The sequence below is a fragment of the Erpetoichthys calabaricus genome, chromosome 1 (assembly GCF_900747795.2).
Source record: "Erpetoichthys calabaricus chromosome 1, fErpCal1.3, whole genome shotgun sequence".
Taxonomy (NCBI): Eukaryota; Metazoa; Chordata; class Cladistia; order Polypteriformes; family Polypteridae; genus Erpetoichthys; species Erpetoichthys calabaricus.
The window spans coordinates 325864053-325885986 of NC_041394.2; the positions used below are offsets into that span (position 1 = coordinate 325864053).

Sequence of the window (21934 nt, forward strand, 5' to 3'; positions counted from 1 at the left end):
TCAACATTGCCAAGGCCAATGAACTGTTGCAAGAACACTGTTCAAATGTCGGCGAGGATTCCTGATTTCTAAATCTGAAATGTGATGTATGATCCTTCTATCTTCTTGCAACAGTTGGTGCAAGATGCTTTCTATAGCTGTGACAGAATGCTGAAGAATATGGCGGCCCAACTGCAGGTTCACACACATTGATATATGCCGTGTCACAAACACCTGCACAACATTCCCACATCTACCTCCCTGAATGAGTAACAAGGAGATTACTCATTCTTTACTCATTACTTTTCAAACAACCCTCATATATGTGATAATGGCAAGAATTTGTTTTATTAATTTTTTGGTCACGTGAAGCATTAAGTTTCATTGCAAATTCATTTTCACGCAAATCCTCCGCTCGTTACTATTTGGGATAGACTTGGGTCTCCTCGACTTTCAGAATGTGAGTACAGTATGTATGTGTCACGAATGGACTGAGGTTCCAACTTCTTGTCCTTCATTTTGTCCATGACCTCTCGCATCTTGGTCTATTACATAGCAGTCACATGATGAAGGGGGCTGAGGACATTAAAAGGAAAGTCTGGGAAATTACAGCTTCATGTGATCATTTTCTTTCCTGTTTTGATGACAGTCATCTCTGCTTAGAGCTCCCCTTGTTTAGCAGGTAGTGCTTTCTTTTTCTAGAATGTTGTAGTTTTGGATCTTTTGATTTTTTGTTTTCTGTATTTTTGGAGTATTGTCCAACATCTTGGTACTTTTTCAATCCTGTGTGTTTTTAATCTTTTTGCTTTCTTTTGCAATTTATTTTTGAATTTTCCCTTTTGGTTTTGTCATTATCTTTCCCTGTTATCGATCTGCTCATTGAATTTTGGATTTGGTTAAAAACTCTTTTTAATTTTTTTACAACATGTTTTAATACAGTATTTTTTTTCTCATATAGTTCTTCAGTATGATTTTGATGTATGCAGCTGCATTTTACATGGTGGTGTGCTGTGCAGCATTCCTCTGGCCTGTTATTGCTGGTCTGTACTCCTGAAAATATGTGTTATGGCGTACAGCCAGGATGCCTGTATAATGAAAGGGCTGGGGGAGAGAGTGTCTTCAGGGCTTTTTCTGCCCCAGGAGGATAGAGGGCAGCCCCCCTGGGTTGCTACAACACTGTTGGGTTCTACGGGTGCCACCAGAGGGTGCTGCAGAGCCTACACAGTCCTGCTAAATTCGGCTTCCGGAAGAAGATCACTGGACACCTAGAGCACTTCCGGGTATCCTATAAAAGGAGCCAGCCACCAATACTCATGGATCCAGATTCGGGAGGTAGAGGACAAGGCTTGTGGGAGGAGAACTGCAGGCAGACAAGTGGCAGAAGAGACAAGAGAAAATGACTGTGTTATATATTGGTGCTTTGTACTGTGTGCTGTGAAGTGGGGAGTGGGACAGAAGCATTTCCCACAGCTTAATAAAGGTGTGTTGCATGCTGGATTTGGCCTCAGTGTATGTTGTTTCCAGGATTTGGGGAGCTGTATGCCCCCTAGTGTCCACAGTGTGTAGGTGGAATCTGTCTGATGAATAGTACCATCTTGATGCATAAAAGGGCAGAACATTGTAAGACAGAGAGAGTGCAGCCATTTTGGTGTTTGTACAAAGAGAGTACTGACAGATAAAAGACTCATACAGGAAATAAGTAGTTGAGAGTGAACAAGGGTTGACAGTTCATCATATTAACCACTACAAGACACACTGCCTTCTGGAATGGAGAGCACTTTTACATGTGCAGCAACATCTTAAATCTACACAAAACTAACAATTCCTTCATACATGTTATAACCCTCTTCTTCCAGTTAAGGGTCTCAAGTGTGGTGAAGCTCATTCTGGCTACATCAGGTTCAAGACAGTAACCCTTTACGGATGGGACTTCAGACCAGATAAAGAGGTACAATCTAATGCAAATTCAAATTACAAAGAGAAGGAGATATTCAGAGACCAGAAAGACCTTGCAAAACGGCATTCCACAGCAGTATGCAGCTGCTGCCGACATTTCTCTTTAGTATGGTTCATACAGGAATGGCTAAAAATGTAAACTTGACTGAAGCAGACGGCCCGGTGGCAATTTAGCAATGGGAACAATCTGTTCAGTCGATCACTTCCTGTTCACTCGTGTGACAGAATCATGCCCACATTTTAACGATCCCAGCATGGTAAGTTCATAGCCTGGGAAATTATTTCACACATTCAGAAAATCTCCGCATGAATCATATGCAGTAAACCAGGTTACACTCTTCATAAAAAGGAAAGAAGACAATAAAATCAAACATGGGAACAAGTGCAGTGTTTTAATTTGTTACAGTTAAGTATGCATATCATAGTGGGGGCTGGTAAAGAGAAGGATTTGCTATCCAGTGTCACTGGGATATTAGATGGCATTTCACAGAGTGTTATGAAGAAATTATCCTTATTGCAACTATAGAGTTCACCACAGACTAAGTTAAGTTAGGGAAATAGACAGATTAGAAGGAAAAAGAGGACAAAGACAAAAACATTGGAGGCAGAGATAGATAGATAGATAGATAGATAGATAGATAGATAGATAGATAGATAGATAGATAGATAGATAGATAGATAGATAGATAGATAGATAGATAGATAGATAGATAGATAGATAGATAGATAGATAGATAGATAGATAGATAGATAGATACTTTATTAATCCCAATGGGAAATTCACATTCTTCAGCAGCAGCATACTGATACAATAAATAATATTAAATTAAAGAATGATCATAATGCAGGTGAAAAACAGACAATAACTATGTATAATGTTAAATGTTAACGTTTACTCCCCCAGGTGGAATTAAAGAGTCGCATAGTTTGGGGGAGGAACGATCTCCTCAATCTGTCAGTGGAGCAGGACACTGACAGCAGTCTGTCGCTGAAGCTGCTCTTCTGTCTGGAGATGATACTGTTTAGTGGATGCAGTGGATTCTCCATAATTGATAGGAGCCTGCTGAGTGCCCTTCGCTCTGCCACAGATGTTAAACTGTCCAGCTCCATGCCAACAATAGAGCTTGCCTTCCTCACTAGTTTGTCCAGGCGTGAGGCGTCTTTCCTCTTAATGCTGCCTCCCCAGCACACCACTGTGAAGAAGAGGGCGCTCGCCACAACTGTCTGATAGAACATTTGCAGCATCTTATTGCAGATGTTGAAGGACGCCAGCCTTCTAAGGTAGTATAACCGGCTCTGTCCTTTCTTGCACAGCGCATCAGTATTGGCAGTCCAGTCTAATTTATCATCCAGCTGCACTCCCAGATATTTATAGGTCTGCACCATCTGCACACAGTCACCTTTGATGATCACGGGGTCCATGAGGGGTCTGGGCCTCCTAAAATCCACCACCAGCTCCTTGGTTTTGCTGGTGTTCAGGTGTAGGTGGTTTGAGTCGCACCATTTAACAAAGTCATTGATTAGGTCCCTATACTGAGTGAGTGAAGGAGAGAGGACGAACATGAGGGAAGTAGAAAGGAAGGAAATGAAACCCAAGAAAGGGCAAGAGTAAAGGGGGACAAGAAAGATGGAGAAAATGGGAAGATGAAGAAGAAGAAGAAGAAGAATAATGAAATGGCCAGGCTGAATGAAGGAGAAACTTGTGATATAAAATAAAAATGAAATAACCAATCGTTAAAATGATGCTATAAAGCTAATTCATTGGATTTTAAGCAGAAAGTATTTGATAAAACACAGGGACTTTCTCTGGGAGATTGTCTTAGGACACTCACACACACAAACACATAATAGATCAGTTGACTGTCTGTTCTTATAGAGATGATAGAAACTCAGGTGAATGTTAGGAGGACATGGACATTCCGTTGTGATTGGCGACCCCAGCAATTTAGAGCCGAGCCTGTCTTTCTTGGTGAACACCATAGTGAGCATTGTGTAATGGTGACAGTGAAATTAGGATACAAATTTACCATAACGCAATCACAGAAACCTAGAATGGAATGAGTAAATGTCTATCCAGACACTAAGTGGACAACCCTTGTGGTGGGTGGTGGTTTAATTTGTTTTCTTTCTCTTGTTTGCTTTACTCCATCTTGAGAGATGAAGCTACCATCTTTGGTCTAACCAGTTAATGACTGCCAGTGATTGGCTGCTGATCTGTGTGGTCTGCTATGGTCACTTCAGAACATTACTGCGATGTTCAGTGGCTGCCTTTCCGGGTTGTATGCTGCAGTGGACTGTCAAGTTTTAAACATCCAACTGTCATTGTGGTGAACAAGTGAAAAACAACATCGACTATCAGAGGACAGCATGATTAGCAGTTATGAGCAATTGATAGACAGGTAGTCACTTTTGCATTACCAATAAAAAAACTGAAACTGGAAAAAATCAAATATTCACTTACAGGATCTGATCAATACTTTTATCAAATATGTCAGAATCTGATCTTTAACATTTTGGAAAAAGATTCTGTCTCGGGGAAAAGATTCCTTCCTTGATGCTTTTAAAGATTTGCTCTGGTTGTTGGCTCTCCTCTCTTTCTCTTGGGTGGGGTTGAATTTTGGTTTGTTAAGTTTGACTTGATTGTATGGAGTTTTATTTGCTTCAAATTAAAATCAATAAAAATATATAAAAAAGAACATTGAATTTGATTGGTCAATGGATATAGTATGAGGGACGTTCAAAATGTTTCTGCACTTTCTTTTTTAACTCTATTTATTAAGAATTTCAAAACCAAATGACATCACTTTTCTACATAGTCACCTTCCTTTGTGATGCAATTTTCCCAGCATTATACCAACTTTTTAATGCCCAATATTTCACCACTTTTCTATAAAGTCACCTTCCTTTGCGATGCAATTTTCCCAGAGTCGAACCAACTTTTTAATGCCCAATTACTACTCTTCCTGCCTTAACTGATTCCAACAAAAATACAAAAGTGCGGGAACTTTTTGAACATCCTTTGTATTAAGCATACAAGCTGAAGTTCACTCACATGTGATAATGAAATGCACACTTATTAACTGTTATGCCCGAACATGAACCTTTCACTTTGCTCAGTGGCTCAGCTTTGAAAGATAAGGGACCAGACCTGCTGTTCATTGCCATGGGCTTCCTTCAGATGGTGATAAATGGAAGAGCTGGCTGTCATTGTTGAGGTTTAGATCAAGGATCAATATGCCCTGTTATTGGTTTTTGGACTGTTGACTATTTAAATGAGTTGCTTGACATCTTTTTAAGTGACTTAGAGAGGCACTATTATTTTAAAGGCCACTGCTTTTGTTTTAAATGTGGCCTGCTTGCTTTTCACTTGCCTTGTTCTCTATGAACCAAGGACGCTGTGTATTTTGAGGGAACTGTAAACCTTCAAGGCCCTTAAACTTAAAGAAAACTAAGTAAACTTGCACGTTGGTGCATAAGCATATAAAAAATTTTAAATTGCATTTAATTTTATATTTTAAGGACTGTTATTGAGCACCCCTGAGTTAGAGGAACTTATACACACTACAACTACTGCATATCTAAAAATGTTAATGGTTGGTTGTCAGGTTCATTCTTTGAATGAACTGAAAATTTCCTTTTTATTCCAGGGTTCTGAAAATGCTCATTCCACTGGCAGACATTAGGCATTTATGCTTCAGCAAAAGGTGCAATAATACTTTGTACCATATTGTTCATGAATACATACTGTATCTAGCTTTGTTCCTTTTCAATGCTTGTCAATTGTAGTAACAAAGCCACACAGTAGAATGTAGCTCGACATCTCATATGTGTGAATTTAAAGGCATAGATTGTAATGTGCCTCATGTAAGTAGCACAAAGAGGAAAGCTGCAGGTGGGCATTTGAATGTAATCCACTCACTTCACACAGATGACGTTGTCCCTTCACTGCCACAATCGCTTCTCATTTCAGCAGGAATTTTAGATGGTGACATTCAGTTATTAAAGTCACAGAAGCACTCAGATGTCAGACAGCATGAGTGGACATGTGGGGATTTTGGAACATTTAGAGTAACAAGAAAAATCGAAAGAGAGGAATGGCTGCGTACCCATTGTCACTTGCAAATGACTGAATTTCCACAAATCTGTTCTCAGACATTTCTAATTAACTTGTAGGAGTACAATTTTGTAAGAATGATGCTTTTTTTATCTGCATTGTAGCAAATATTAAATAGTATTTATTATTATTAGATGTCACTGTAATGGGCTGATGCCCTGTCAAGGATTGTTCTCAGTGCTGCTATGTGTGCTTATATGTATTGTGGCAGACAGCCTTCATAAAGGAACGACTGGGAGAGAGAACAAGCACAGGGCATTATCTTTCCCAGAGCGCTAGATGGCAGACACACCCCAAACCTCCTAACCCCCACCACCCCTCCGGATGCCTCAGTTTCCCACAGGGCTTTATTGGAGTTGGAGCTTCGTCCGACTTCTGCCTCACCTGGAAGTGCTTTCGGACCTCACTAACTAGCCACTGGAAGTACTCTCTGGTGCAAGATAAAAGAAGCCTGCTGGCACTGCTCCAGGAGAAAGAGTCTGGGAGATGAGAGACGACGCTTGTTGGAGGAGGAAAGGAGGCGGAAGGAGACAGAGACAGAGATAGAGAGGAGAAGAAGACACAGTACTGAGTGCTTTATTGTTATTATTTTGCTGGTGTACTGAAGAGTTTCCCACAGCCAAATAAAAGCCTGTGTTGTACTGGAACTTTTGTCTGTGTCTGTCTGTTTCAGGTTGGGGAAGGCCACAGTATGCATGTAGGTATGCATGTGTTATACACTTTAGCTTCAAACGGATATCCCTTGTGGCCAAATATACATAATGTGCATGTTTACTGTGTAATTGGACCACATCATTTGTGTATGTATGCACTGCAGATGCTTCAGTGGCATATTATGCATTTTGTGCAGCCACTACAGTTCCAAAGTGTAAGATACTAGGGTGCCTTTAATTAGATTAGATTATATTAGATTTTTTAATTTCATGGTGAAATTCAGCTGCATACAGCAGCAGAAACTCACAGCACAGAGAATACAGTCAGTCAATCAATCAATCAATCAATTACATTACACACACAAGACAAGATTGGCAGTTTCTAATTTCCAAAGGCCATAAAGTTTTTAATTCTTAGGAGAAGGCGTGGTCATCTATTTCAGGGTATGGCTGTACTGTGATCAAGTAGACATGCAGTACCACAAATAGAGCAATTTTTAAATGACCTGCCAAATTGCAATCTTTACCGTACATGACCAGTTTATAAATAAAAGATTCAAAACACAATAAAGCCGTAAAATTGCACTTTAACAGGAAGGGCCGTTAATAGTTTAAAGAGTCAGTCATTTCAAGACTAAAATTGGTCTAAATAGGTCTTGCTCGATGCTTGTTCTTTGCTAGTCCCCATCATTTGCTTGTACAGTATATAATGAAAGTGTGATGCCACAATGATTAGTGTCATGGCCTCACTGTCCTGAGTTCAGTTACTGGCTGTGTGTAGCTGGTACATTCTCCAGCCTTTTTTGGTATTTAGTGTACCTCCTTCATTCTGCAGACATGCATGTTAGTTCAACGAGAGCTCTAAATTAGACTGCTCTTCTGTAACTGTGGATTTAGATTAGAAACGAGGTAGCTTCAAGAATGTCTTACGGGGATCGATTTAGCTGTGCACCAGGGGATAGGAGAAGGGTCATATCTTCTATAACAAACTTCTGTTTCTCCTTCTCAGGAGTGAGAAGTCCCGTCCCATTTGGAGTACTCTGATGTCGCTTTCGATCTCTCATGACTCCACCTCTTATGCCTCAGCCCCCTTAAAACAAGACGTCCCTGGAATGGTACTGTCACGTTGTCACATTGACTAGAGCAGCAAGGGAGGATGGAGATCTGACAGAGTGGCACTCGTTCTGCCTTAACCTTCAGTCTTATGTCTTCTTGCATAATTCTGAAAATTAAACAGGGTTTTCACAGCTGGCACCTCAACTCTCTTAAGTTTCTTTTGCCTCATTATATATTTTTTTTACATGTGTTATTTTTAAATAGTATTACACAGATTATATATTTTCTATTTATTAACAACTAATGTTACTTGAAACTGCATGGTCTTAGGTGCGTGTTTCTAGTTTGACATTGTATGTTTTGGCCAAGTGCTTGATGAAACTGTTAGTATAAAATAGGACAGGCCCTCCATTATACTGTACGTGTGTGAACTTGGTACAGGCCAAATCATTGATTAAATCAAGGCAGTCTAATCAATCAATCAGATGCCAGGCTAAATGGTGATTTTACCAAAAAACTTGTAACAGTGTAATTTATAAAAGCAAACCAAATTATAGTACAAATGGTGCACTTAGCGTACATGAACCCAAGGCACAGAAGGTGCTGTCTAGCCATCCATTCTTTTTCTCAGCTGGAGGTCATGAGGAGTCAGCGCCTCTCCCAGTAGTACTGGGTACAAAGTGGGTAGCAGACCTTCATGGGGTGCCTCACCACACTCTCACACACACAGACCTGACCACTTTAGAATCGCTAGTTGACCACCCTGTTTGTGTTTGAGTTTCTGGAAGCAAACCAGAGTGCCCAGACACAGACATGGGGAGGAAGGGCACATAAACTCAACACAACCATTAACCATTAAAGCCGGGCACCATGAGGCAAGAGTGTTAACTACTACACCACTTGCTGTTACCACCAATTAGTCTCTAATTTATATAGTACCTTTCATAGCAAAGTTGCTTTACGCCATGTTGAAAAACAGAAACTAAAAGTGTTCTACAAACTATTGAATCAGTCAGTCAATCAGTTTAGTCAAGTACTTTACAAAGATGTAATATCATAAGCTTACAAATAAAGTAATTTCCCTTTAACAAATATTTGATTAGGTAAATTATAAAATGAAGTCAAATTCAAATTAACAGTGAATTTACTTTCCAATTAACTTCCCAAAAGAGCCGTCGCCCTTTATATCATGGTGTGCCTCTCATGGCAAGCAGCAGAACACAATAGCAATTAAAATTACCACACAGACAGCGTGTCCTGGTCTCCAGTCGTTTGGAATGTTCTGGTATTTATTTTATGGTTTTGTTTTGTGAATTTTATTTTTGTTTATATTTCATGCGCTTTCTCTTACAGCTTATATGACCTCATTCAGTGATGGCATCATGCTGGCTGCTTAGCCGCTGGAGTGCATGCATCTGTTTTGTGACACAGTAGACAGCACATCTGTAAGAGGGAGGGTTTATAGTAACTTCTTTGGGGAGATTTACTTCAACAAATGAAGGACTTGTGAAAAAAAGGAAAGCTGCTTTTGGTTAAGTATTCAGGTTCCCAAAAACAGTGTTTGCTTCTATTTGAATAAATGAGCTGAACTTGTGTTAAAGGAACACGCCACACAAAAAAGGTCATTTTTTTTTTTATCGGTTACCCCATGTTGCTTGTAATAATGATGGAGAAAACTTTTAAAACTCCTATCTTGAGTGGAAAACAGAGATTACAAAGTTCTCGACACAATAAGCTTCACTGAACAAACAGCAAGCAATGTCAGGATCCATCCATCCATCCATCCATTATCCAACCTGCTATATCCTAACTACAGGGTCACGGGGGTCTGCTGGAGCCAATCCCAGCCAACACAGGGCGCAATGCAGGAAGCAAAGCCCGGGCTGGGCGCCAGCCCACCGCAGCAATGTCAAGATCTCCATGAAAAAAAAAACTCAAATTACTCAGATATCACAATGTCCAAAATGCGTAATTTTTTTTGTTTTCGAAAATATTGGTAAATTAACAACTTCCTGGAAATCTTCTCAAGATAGGCTGCAGAGTTGGACTCAAATGAGATTGAGCTTTACAATGGAAGACCTGCCTCTCTCCAGGTTTAATATATTAAATTTTGAGCCAACATTATGTACTTTATCTATTTCATTGTGATTTTCTTTGAATATCTGAATTTGTGTAAACCGCTCTAATTCAGGGCACTCATAAGAAATGTAATGATTGACTTATGAGGTACGTGTACAATAACAAACTCGAATAGTTGCATCAAATATTTGAAATGCTAAAGTGTATGCTTCAATTTAAATATTTAATGTCTAAATATTGTCAATTGTAATGGTAAAAAATCAAAAATAACCTTGCATTTGTAATCACTAATCTTAATATAGTCTAAAATGATACCCCATATGCTTATGTTTTAAATTTTTCATTTTTAACCTTCTGGGAATGGCAGACCACTGGTAAAGAATCAAATATATCAAAAGATTATCATATTCATGCAGCAACCTCGAAAAAGCATAAAATGACACTCCACATGCCTATATTCCTGCTCCACATTTTTTTTTCAAAGTTTTGTGAAAATGAGTAACTTTAACTCCTCGTATCCCATTAGAGGGTGAATCCCTGGGCTCAGTTGATGTGGTATGCACAACTTCAAGTCCCTGTGACCATTTCTGCTGAAGACACCTATTGGTTTACACTTTATCATAAGGGTGTAATTTCCTCCACAACATATGGTCCAAAAATGGTGTGAAAATTAGGGTTTTTTAGGTTTAGATAATAATAATAATAATAATAATAATAATAATAATAATAATTAGGAACATATGCTGATAGCATACCACCTGGACAGGACGTACCATCTGGATTGGGACCCGAGTGTAGCGGGTGACACCTCTGCTGGTTTTTACATAATAATAATAATACATTTTATTTATATAATGCCTTTCCCGTGCTCAAGGCGCTTGGCCATACATAGGGAAAGCCCAAAAAAGCCTGACATCTTGCAAAAACTAGATAACAAAATGAGTCAAGCAATATATCATTTGTGGGAGTTTTCTCGTACCAGCGAGCCAGGAGGTGCCAGATAATAAATATTTAAGTAATAGCTCTTTACATTTATAGAGAGCTTTTTTCACTACTCAAAGCCAACTCCATGCAGAGAGGACTCAGGATGCGAATGCACGTTCTCCTTACTGCAAGACAGCAGCACTACCTCTGCACCACTAGTTTGCACTTTGACTTCAAAGTGTTCATACTGTAAGCGTTCACAATTAATTAATCGGTATTAGCTCTTAAGCAGAGAGCAACTGCATTTGTATTGTGTGCCAAAGCAATAAACACTTAAAAGTGCAAAGATGCCATGATGACAGCTTGGTATTTCAGCCATATAGTACAAAACTAGTAAAGTATACAGTATGTACAATGAAGCTGCTGATGTAAATTTCCATCAGTGCCATTTGTGTAAAAGATGATGACCAAGAGCTTTCTAACAGAGTAAATATATTCAATACCTGTGCTAAAATGCGTTGTATAGTATTCACCGGTTTGTTACACTACTTACAGCACTTTTGCTTGGGAGAAATATAAGAAAAAAAAATTTAAGCAATTAACATTGTGGGCTGCAAGGTGGCACAATGAATGGTGCTGCCACTTCATGGATTCAGATCTCTGTGTAACGTTTGCATTTTTCTCTGTGTCTGTGTGGGTTTTCCTCCACATGTTTTGATTTCTTTCCACATTCCCAAGGATGTGTAAGTTAGATTAACTGGCAACTTCATATCGGTCAATGTGTAATTGTCTGTGTGTGATTGGACCTTGTGGCTGACTGGTGCCCTGTCCATAGCTGTTTCCTGTTTTAAACTTTGGCTGCACTAGTTTAAACTATAAGCATGGTCAGTAGCCTGTTAGTAAGCCCATTATAGACATAGATAGAGGCTTACTTAAGGACTGCAACATCATGAAGTCAGATTGAGAAAGCTGGAAGACAAACCTTGACTGGTAGATTTTGCAGTAAAACAAGGATATTAGTATTTAAACCTTGAGTGTAAAGATGCCAAAGCCACTTAGAATGCATGAAGAAAATTTAAAATAGAGAGGCTCTCAGATGAGATTTAGGGTCATTTTTAGACACCGATTATACCAGCAAAACACATGCACAATGTTCAGACTGTGGTGATGACAGTTTCACCTCCTATGATGCAGACATGTACAGTACAAAAAGGGAGAGAGAGAAAGTGTAACCTGCATAATGCATCTTGTTTTTGTATTTGGCCAATCATACGCACCATACTGGTACAATAGAACTACACCCTTCAGGTTATACAACGCAAAACCACAGTAGCTGCAATGGTGGCTGTCAGGACACTTGGTCTAAATGCTGGTGCACAGAGCCCCCAGTAGGTAAAATCGTAGGCGCTTCCTTATCACGTTGTTTACAAAATAATCCAAAATCCACACTTTGAAGCAGATATCTGCCTTTTTTTTCGGTTACTTTAATTACATAAACAGGCCCACTGCCATAAATCCTAGTGTTGGGAGTGACACACCTTCACAAGCCATACCACACAGGCAATTCCTTTTCCATTATTGTTTTAAGCACATGCTTCAGCTTGACTACAGACTGACATCAACTATATGCCAAGACAAATCTGTAAAGAAAAAACTCTTTGATTTTCCTATTTGGGGGGCTGGAGGGCCTGCTTGAGAATCCCCAAGGAAACTGAACTGATTGTTGGTTCCATCCTTTACTTAGATTTAGATGGACACCCTGTATGTCTGCTTGACAGGATTTTCTTCTTGCAGCCAAGAAATTGTTCACCAAAATAATGGACACATCATCACACCTCTTCAATAATTAATAATACATTTTATTTATTTAGTGCCTTTCCCATGCTCAAGTCGGTTGCTAAGGTCTATGTTACTATTTACAGTGGATCATAAAGGTAAATTTTTTTCAGCACTATTTATTTTTATTATCTGTCAAACATGTGAGTTTTGTGAGTGTCTTACTTGAGGCAGTTTTATCTGTGCACTGCAGGGGCATTTCAGAGAGGGTTATACCATATGCAATTACAACTTCATTTCCACTTCCTAGGACATCAGAAATTCCATCAGAAGACGTCCACTCATACCAGACACTACTGTTTCCACAATAAAAGAAGACAACAACAGGAAGTCATTGTTAGTTAACCAAGAGCTGCACCGAGGGTGCACACAACCGACAGAACAGTGCTATTATTTGCCTGACACACTGCGCCTTCACACCACCAAACGAAACACTTCAATTGAATGGGATTTTTTTCTGGCTGGGAACACTTTTTTATGCATTTTTGCGATCTTTTCTACAACTCATTGGGGTCACTGAAGTTTAATCCAGTAAAAAAAAAAAAAGACATGCAAGGCAAGAATCCACCCTCAAATGGAAGAACGATCAATAGCCAGTCCAACTTAAATGCAATTTCATAGACACAATCCCAATTTTGTAATAACAGATGACCAGAGTGCTGATTTTCAGAAAGCAACCAACATGAACACAGGAAGATCATGTCTGCTCTGTGCAGTAGGGGCTTCAGACATGACTGAAAGACATTCAGTTGGAGTGGGTTATCAGTGTTACCCACTTTGCTACTGCACCATTCTCTGTATAGTTGATTAATGTAAATGAACCTATGAGTCAATTATCCATCCATCCATCCAATATCCAACCCGCTATATCCTAACTACAGGGTCATGGGGGTCTGCTGGATCCAATCCCAGCCAACACAGGGCGCAAGGTAGGAAACAAACCCTGGGAAGGGCACCAGCCCACCGCAGGGCGCTGAGTCAATTATTAGGTTGTTATTAGGTACTACACAGTTTACAGTTACATATAACAACCAGAATAAAGCAGCAAAAAAGATTCATGTGCATTACTCAAATACAGGGGAGCCATTCATTAAATGGAGTCTTTACAAAACCACATTTTCAAGTTTTACAACAATACATTGCCCATAGGCCTGAGGTTCTCCAGATACTGGAAAAATGATTTACATAAATGTTAATACTACTACTACTACTACTACTACTAATAATAATAATACAAGTCCCCCATAGTTAATCACTATGTTTGCCTTGACATCCTTGCCCCAAATCTTCAAACACATACAGTACATCCTACATGATGCTTATTTTTAAAGGCTTACTTTATATAGTACAGGTTGAGGCAGTTCAATAGATTGTTAAATTGCGTTAAATGTTTATAGTATATATTTGTTTTTGTCCTGTACATTATTATTTACTGCTGTTGCATATTAAGGTATTATAAAGTCAATTATTAACATCAGTGAGTGTGCCCTGACTAAGTGGGTTAGAATATAGAAAAATGTGTTAATTTGTTATTGGTAGTTAGAATAGTTAAAACAAAAAAAGTAATACATTTAATGCAGTCAGTTTTAGTTAGAGCTTTATGCATTAAAAGGTATCTGAGACTCACAAAAAATATTGTCAAGATAATTGTTAGGCCAGTGTGGACTTAAAGTAAGGACTCTAATGTTATGGGGACACAGCACTTGCTAATTCATCATAATATGTTAAAGGTAGAATGCATGTAGTAATTATATATAATTATTAATAAATATAACACAATACAGTATAGTTTTGTCAGGTTTGTTCATATAATTGTCAGGTTTATTGATTGACTAGTTTAGAGGTAGATTTTGGGCATACAACACTTCCTAATTCACCATCATGATACCTTAAATTTAGAATAGATTCAGTCATTATTTATAATTATCAAAATATATTAAAGAAAATACTTTCACACAATACAAAAAATGTTTACAGTTTTGGTTTTAGTTAACGATACCACAATTTTCATAGGAAATCATGGATTGTCTTGATAGAGCAGCCTAGAAATGAACTGAAGGCTTAAGTGCAGTGTACTTCAAGCAATGATTTATATACAAAACATTCACATGTCTTATTTACTTTATAACACTATTTCCCTGTAACATGAGCATTGATTTAATCACATTTGTGTCCTTCGTGGCTTGTTTTTGATTAGCCCCACTAAAGCGTTCAGAGTTTCTCTGCTTGTCGACACTCTTTAGTTAGGGCAACATGGGACCTGAGGTGCTGATGCTGCTGTGCTGGGTTATAAACGGCATTTTTTGGCGACGGCTGAAGTTCAACATCTGTCTCTGTGGTTAACGCAAGAACAAGGCTAGACCCAAGATCACTAAAATGTGGCGATTTCTAGACTGCGGTACATCAGGGTGTCATTAAGTTGCTACGACGCAGTCTAAATCATTAAAGTACAGCCTAGTGGTTTACTTTCAGAAAGCCACAATCAAATCAGACATTACCCCCAGAACACTCCGGGAGTGTAGTATTGAAGTCATTACATTTTGCTGCTTTTTATAGCTTGTCCCCTTCTCCACAACATCATCTCTTGGTTTGGGGTCTCAAGGAACTGAGGCACACAGAATAAAGTGTACAATGCAGTGTGCTACTCTGTAGGGGGTACCAGCACAGTAAAGCCACACTCAAACCCAATCAGTCGTTTATTTGCACATAGACAGCTCTGAGCCATTAGCCCACCTAACTGAATATCTCTGACCTAACTCACCAACTCTGTAGACAAGCAACTGAGCAAGTGTAGCAGCACGGCACAGCCATACAAATCCCTTTTTAATAAGAGAAATGTGTTCAAGGAAATATGAAGCTGTGCTGTTTCACAATTTGAAGAGCACAGTCACATCAGGCTGAATGTGGTCCATCCAACTCTGTCCAAAACGATTTGTCACAGAGGCTGAACTGGAGTCAGATGAGGCCTACAAGTGGACACACTTTATTAAAACAACAATGGGATGATGCATAAATTGGCAGAGTCTTTGTCAGTCTAGCTGTGAGTCTAGTCTTAAGCACCCCCACTCTGTGCCCTTGCTCATCTTATTCAATACGCTTGCCTCAAACTGGGTGTGCATTCCACATGAATTTACCTGCAATATGAAGTGTCAGCATCCTATAGCCATTGGCAGTTCTGAGGGGGTCTCACCTCCTTAGGGGGCTACCTTGGCTACCTTGGGATGATTTTCAAAATGGTCTGTGTGATGCTTTACAAAAATCTCTTCTGTAAAAAAATAAAGCCTCATCAGAAGCATTGCAATTTATAGCAATGAACACTAAATTCTGATAATAAAGTGCAAAAAGAAAACGAGTTGTACAGAACCACTACTTTTTATAGTGACTTTTCTGCATGCAGTGCCGTAATGACCAGAAGAAAAATGAAAAATTTGTGTAAAGACTTTCCTTTGTGCACACAAATAACAGCAGAGACATAATTATGTGTACTTTCTACAGTATATATGGTATTATAGAAAAGAAGGGCTTGTAATAACTTTAACACCAGCCCAAATGAGGAGGGCGCTCCCGTCTGGCAGATGCATTAGGGAGAACATTCAAGAAAATCTACCTAAAGATGGAGGCTGCAAAGCCAAATTAACATTCTATGTGAATAGTACATGGCTGTGCTGTTAGAGTTAGTAAGGTCTTTTATAGTTCAGTTAATCAGCAATCAAATCATAAATGAACTTGCAAAATGGGTTCTTCTGCATATACATTTGTCTTGTCTGTTTTTGGATATTATTTTCAATATTTGTATCACATGATCACCACTTTTTTTTGGTGGTGTCGTCCTTAATTTAAAAATGTATATTCTGTTCTAATCTGTAGGAGAGATGGGAAATATAAATTTGCTAGTGGGAAATGTCTTGGGAATGTCCTTAAAAGTGGTAGCTCCACATGGGACATCAGTAGATAAAAATGCATCAGAGAATCATTGACTTGTGATGTAACATTTACCTTTCACCCCTTCCACTAATCAGTCAGAAATTACATTTTTGTGGGTGAACTCTATTTGAGGCAATTAATTACATGATAAATACACTTATTCATTTGCCTTTAACTAAATAATATATTTAATTTAATATATATATTATATATATATATATATATATCCATCCATTATCCAACCCGCTGAATCCGAACACAGGGTCACGGGGGTCTGCTGGAGCCAATCCCAGCCAACACAGGGCACAAGGCAGGAACCAATCCCGGGCAGGGTGCCAACCCACCGCAGTATATATATATATACAGTATATATTAATAGTACTAGGGTGTTGTACTATGTTAGCCATTATGAATGTAGAGAAAAGCCAAGCAAAATATGACTCCTTTTATTGTAATCTTTTTAGTTAGCCAATAAAAGGTGTCATTTTGCTTGGCTTTTCTGTATATATATTAAAAAAGCCAGGGTCCTAGAAACTATTGAAACCGTCAGAAAATAAACTGAAATATAAAGATGTCAGGTAATTGAAAGAAACTACTCTAGGCATCTCTCTCCTAGGAGGATTCGATTTGCTGACATGCTCGCATCACTTGTGCAAAATGTAAAATAGATACCTGTTTGCTGACGTTAGCGGCTAAGCGAGTTGTCTGTTTCCTCGGAGGTGGAGCCTTTACCCAGACTCCATCTCTCACTTCCGGGCACAGACAGACACACACACTTCCATGCGTAGACGTTTATTTATATATATATATATATATATATATATATACTAGGGGGTTCCCCCCCGCTTGCTTTGCTCGCCAGCCACTTCGCGTCTCTGCCGCTGGTGTTGTGAAGAGGGGAGCTGAACGCACCCCAAAGGAGATTCGTTGCATCTCTGAAACCCCCTCTTAAACGGTGATACAATGGGAAACAAATAGTTTTTTTTTTTTTTTTACCTCCTCTTTGCTCGATCAGCTGCTGGCTTGCTGCTGCTGCCATGCTGAATGATGTGCATCTATATATATCTATATATATACAGGGCGGGCCATAAGTTTCCATACATAGGAAAATAAACTTTTTTATGAAAAAACATTTTCATTTATATAATATTCTCTACATGACTGCCATTGTTTTGAAAACACATTTCAATACATGTCCGCCACTGCTGATGAACACGTATTAGCACAGCTGGAATTATGCCTGTAATGGCATTGGTGATACGTTCCCTAAGATGATTTATGTATCGTATCTTTTCCTGATACACCATGGCCTTCAAATGCCCCCAAAGATAAAAATCAAGTGGGTCATCAGTATGATTTCAATTCGTTGCACTTTATTCAAATCCATTTTTTAGGGTATTTGAAATATAAAAAATAAAATGTTAAATAACGATATGTATGGAAACTTATGACCCACCCTGTATATACAGTATACATATATATATATATATATATATATATGTATATATATAATACAGTTGGCAGATACTTTATCACACATCTATGAGCTGCTTCTTGCAACTGAGAGGATGTGTCAGATGTTTGCCAAATGGCCGACCAACCACCTAAATAATCAGATTGTGATTCAGAACCTCATATATATGAGGGTAAATCAAAAAGTAAATGCAATTTAAAGTTATGTAGGATCTGCAAAGGATAAAAGTCGACGAAATACAACATGATCATGATGGATTATAGGTGGTTTGAATACACATAATGTAGTTGAAACCAAAGTCAAATGAACATGGACGCTCCGCTGCAGGCATGCACCATTGTTGAACAATGCACCGTTATGAGATTTCTTTGGGTAGAGGGAGTGAAACCTGCTAACAAAAGATGTTTACTCAGTACAGAAGTGAAAGTTTCATGTCTGAACGAAAAGTTTACAAATGGGCAGGAAAGCTTAAAGTGGGGAGAGCAAGTGTAACTCAGTTTGGGTGACCATCAGCATCCTTTACATGGGCCCACTTCAACATGGTAAATGCATTCATCAGACAAGACAGACAGATTACGTTGTCTGCTGTTGCTGCACATTTCAATATCAGCTATGGACCTGCACGTCCCATAGTGCGTGATGACTTGGAGTACTGTACAGTTTGTGCAAGATGTATATCCAAATAGCTTACTGATCTGCACAAACCAACACCCTTTAATGAATTTCAACAGGTTTCACTCCCTTCGGCCAAAGAAATCTCACTACAGTGTGTTGTTCAATAGTGAAATCCCACAGTGGAGCGTCCATGAGCATTTGACCTTGGCTTCAACTAGACTAACAGCAGAGCTGTGTTCAAGTTGCTCATAAGCAATTGCAAATGCGTTGTATAATGTCGGTTGCATGCTGTCCATTGCAGTTACAATGTAATTTTCAAATTGCCTTTACTTTTTGATTTACCCTTGTAATGTAATAAAATCAGATTGTGATTCAGACTTTTTAAAAAAAGAATGTAATACACTGATCTTCAACCTGCCAAACAAGTGAATCCAGCCACCGTGGCGCAGCATTAAAGGCTTCGAACCAAACCCATAAGGGGATGCAAAGGTGACGAGCCCCAGTTAGGGCCCCAGTTAGTGTGCACTTTGTATTAATTGGGCGGAGTGGTGGCTCTGAGGCTAAGGATCTGCGCTGGTATCCAGAAGGTTGCCGGTTTGAATCCCCGTCACTGCCAAAAGAGATCCTACTCTGCTGGGTCCTTGAGCAAGACCCTTAACCTGTAATTGCTCCAGGGGCGCTGTACAATGGCTGACCCTGCGCTCTGACCCCAACGGGTATGTGAAAACTAACAAATTCCTAATACAAGAAATTGTATAAGGCGAAATAAAGAACAAAAAAAAAAAAAAAAAAAAAAACATATCTATGAGCTGCTTCTCGCAACTGAGAGGATGCAACAGAGGTTTGCAGACCAACCACAAGAGTTACCTGGTGGGTAACCATCCAGAATAATCAGACTGTGATCAGACCTATGAATTTAACCCTTCGAAATAAGCGAACCAGCCACTGTGGCCAACGTCTGAGATTCGATTCCAACTCGTAAGGGGATGCAAAGGTGCGCTCACCTGATAAGCCTCAGTAAGGTTGAAACGCGTGTCGTATGCTCTTTGTATCGTTTAGCAGATCTGTATCACATATCTATGAGCTGCTTCCTGCAACTGAGAGGACATGGCGGATGTCTGCCGACTGGCCAACCAACCACATGCGTTACCTGGTAGGTGAGCACCTAATAATCAGACTTAAAAAAAAAAAAAAATAAAAAAAAAAAGAATATATAGATAATAGTACTATCTAGAAATTCCAAGAAAGAAAACACTCGCAGCAGCTCTTGATGGCGAATAAGTTATAACAGACATCATTGATTGCCTGTTGAATTTCAGTCCTTAGACAGAAGAGTTTTGCTGAACATTACAGATGACCTCATTCTGGTGTTTTGCTGGAGTAATCAAAATTAAAAAGCAGGATTTGTTGAATAAACAACATAACATTCAAATAACAATAAAAATACAATAGTTAAAAAAATAATCATAAAAAATGTTCCCTGGATATCACCATTTGCTGTAGATGCGGCTCTTTAAAATGTGTTTGCATAGTTGTTGATTCAGTTTTCTTCTCTGATTTCACCTCCCCGCTGTCAAGTGGCTAAATCCGCAGTGGGGGCCAAGGGATTTCTAAGAGGCCAATTAGCCGTTCAACCTTCCCTTTGGTCTGTCTACGCTTGCCTCTTTGTGCAGGTGCTCTTGCTTGATGCTGTTTGCTGGCAAATATAGTATTATGAAGCACATATTTCTATTAATCTGTCTGCTCCACACAATAAAAAGTGAGCAACAGGGCAATAAATATATTTTATTTCTTTCATGACCATTGTGGCAATCACAGGAGATGCAGCAAGCTCTCGGAATTTCCTTTGAAGCTTCAGTTATTTAATTTATATATTTATTTTGCTTTATTTCGTTATCATTACAACCAGGTGCCACCTGCTTTCTTGCATTGCTATGTGATAACTCTCACAGTGCTACACATTAAAAATGCTTTGTTGTCTGCCTTTGTTTTTAACAAACAATGTATACTTGTCTTAGGAGCCCAAGGTGCTATATAAAAACATTGTCATGTAATGCTTCATTTGTGATTCAATTTTGGATCAGCTTCAGAAGAGCTTGCTGTGAAAAATACTCTAAAGAGGTGGGGAGCACAGTTGCAGCATCACAGGAACTCTGTGCACTGTCCTGGGTACCCTTCAGTCTGCTAGGCTAACCAGGCTGCCAAGGTGGCTTTGGGCATGCAGCCCCACTCTAGAAGACATAATGTATCACGACTGGTGAGTCAGGCAGGAGGAAGGAGAACCAGGGTTTTTAGAAAAGATTTGAAAGCTGAGGGAGAGGAGTGGTTTACTGCTATTTATTGGTCGGCAGATGCATAAATGCGGTGGGAAATGGATGCACGTTTTGCACTGTTAGGCCAAAGGTACAGGCAGGATTTTGTTTCCATTGGTTTATTTTGTACCTCTGTCCTCTTTTTCCCCTTTCTCTAGTATTTATAAAGCTCACTTTTTCATTACTTTGGCATCCTTGGACTTGATTCTGTGGTCAGGGAATGGCTTGTGGGTGCACCGCACTTATCTGCTGGGTTTTGTTAATTTTTTCAGGGCATGTACCATTTATTTATCCATCCTCTTTCAAGACCCGCTTGATCCAAACACCCCTATCTACCCGCTGTTACCTAGCAAAAAGGATATGCACACTTCTGATTTTTTTCTCACTATTTATCTAAATTACAGAGGGACAAATATGAAATTAATGCACCAGACAGGAATTAAATGTCTTTCTTCTAGTGTGAATGGGACAAATCTTGCTGGAAGTGAAATACAACATATTTTGTTATTTATTTATTTATTTGTTAAGAAAAACATTGAATTTCGCTGTGAATTATTTTGCCCATCACGATTTTTTAGTTGTTGAATACACTTCTGGAAAAACTCAGGTAGACAAAACAAAGGAAAGTGGACAAATTGTGTTTGGGGATGTCTGAAACAAGTAACTTTATTTAAAACTTAAAGTCAGAGTTTTGGTCCCATCACAATAATTACTAATGTATAAATTCCTATATATATGTTCACATATTTTTCCTATTCTACATCAAGTCAACGGTGAATATTGAACATACACTTCTAAATGTTGTCAAACAAGTGATCCAGTAGGTGTAAAATTCCCTATTAAAATGAATTAAATTCATTATTAAATAATTTTAAATGTGGGTAGTCCAAGATTAAATGAAGCAATCTTATCACTATTTTGTTACAGTCAGGATTTTCTCCGTGGCTTGTTTTTCTTTGTTGTTTTGAATATTATTTTCTATATATATATTTTATGTTTGTAATTATGCACT

General features: G+C 38.8%; 1 protein-coding gene across 1 annotated transcript in view; it reads right to left on the reverse strand.

The window, feature by feature from the left end:
* Positions 1-21934, reverse strand: part of LOC114664462 (leucine-rich repeat-containing G-protein coupled receptor 5-like) — a 236611-nt gene that overhangs the window by 125279 nt on the left and 89398 nt on the right. The gene's annotated exons all lie outside the window — the stretch shown is intronic.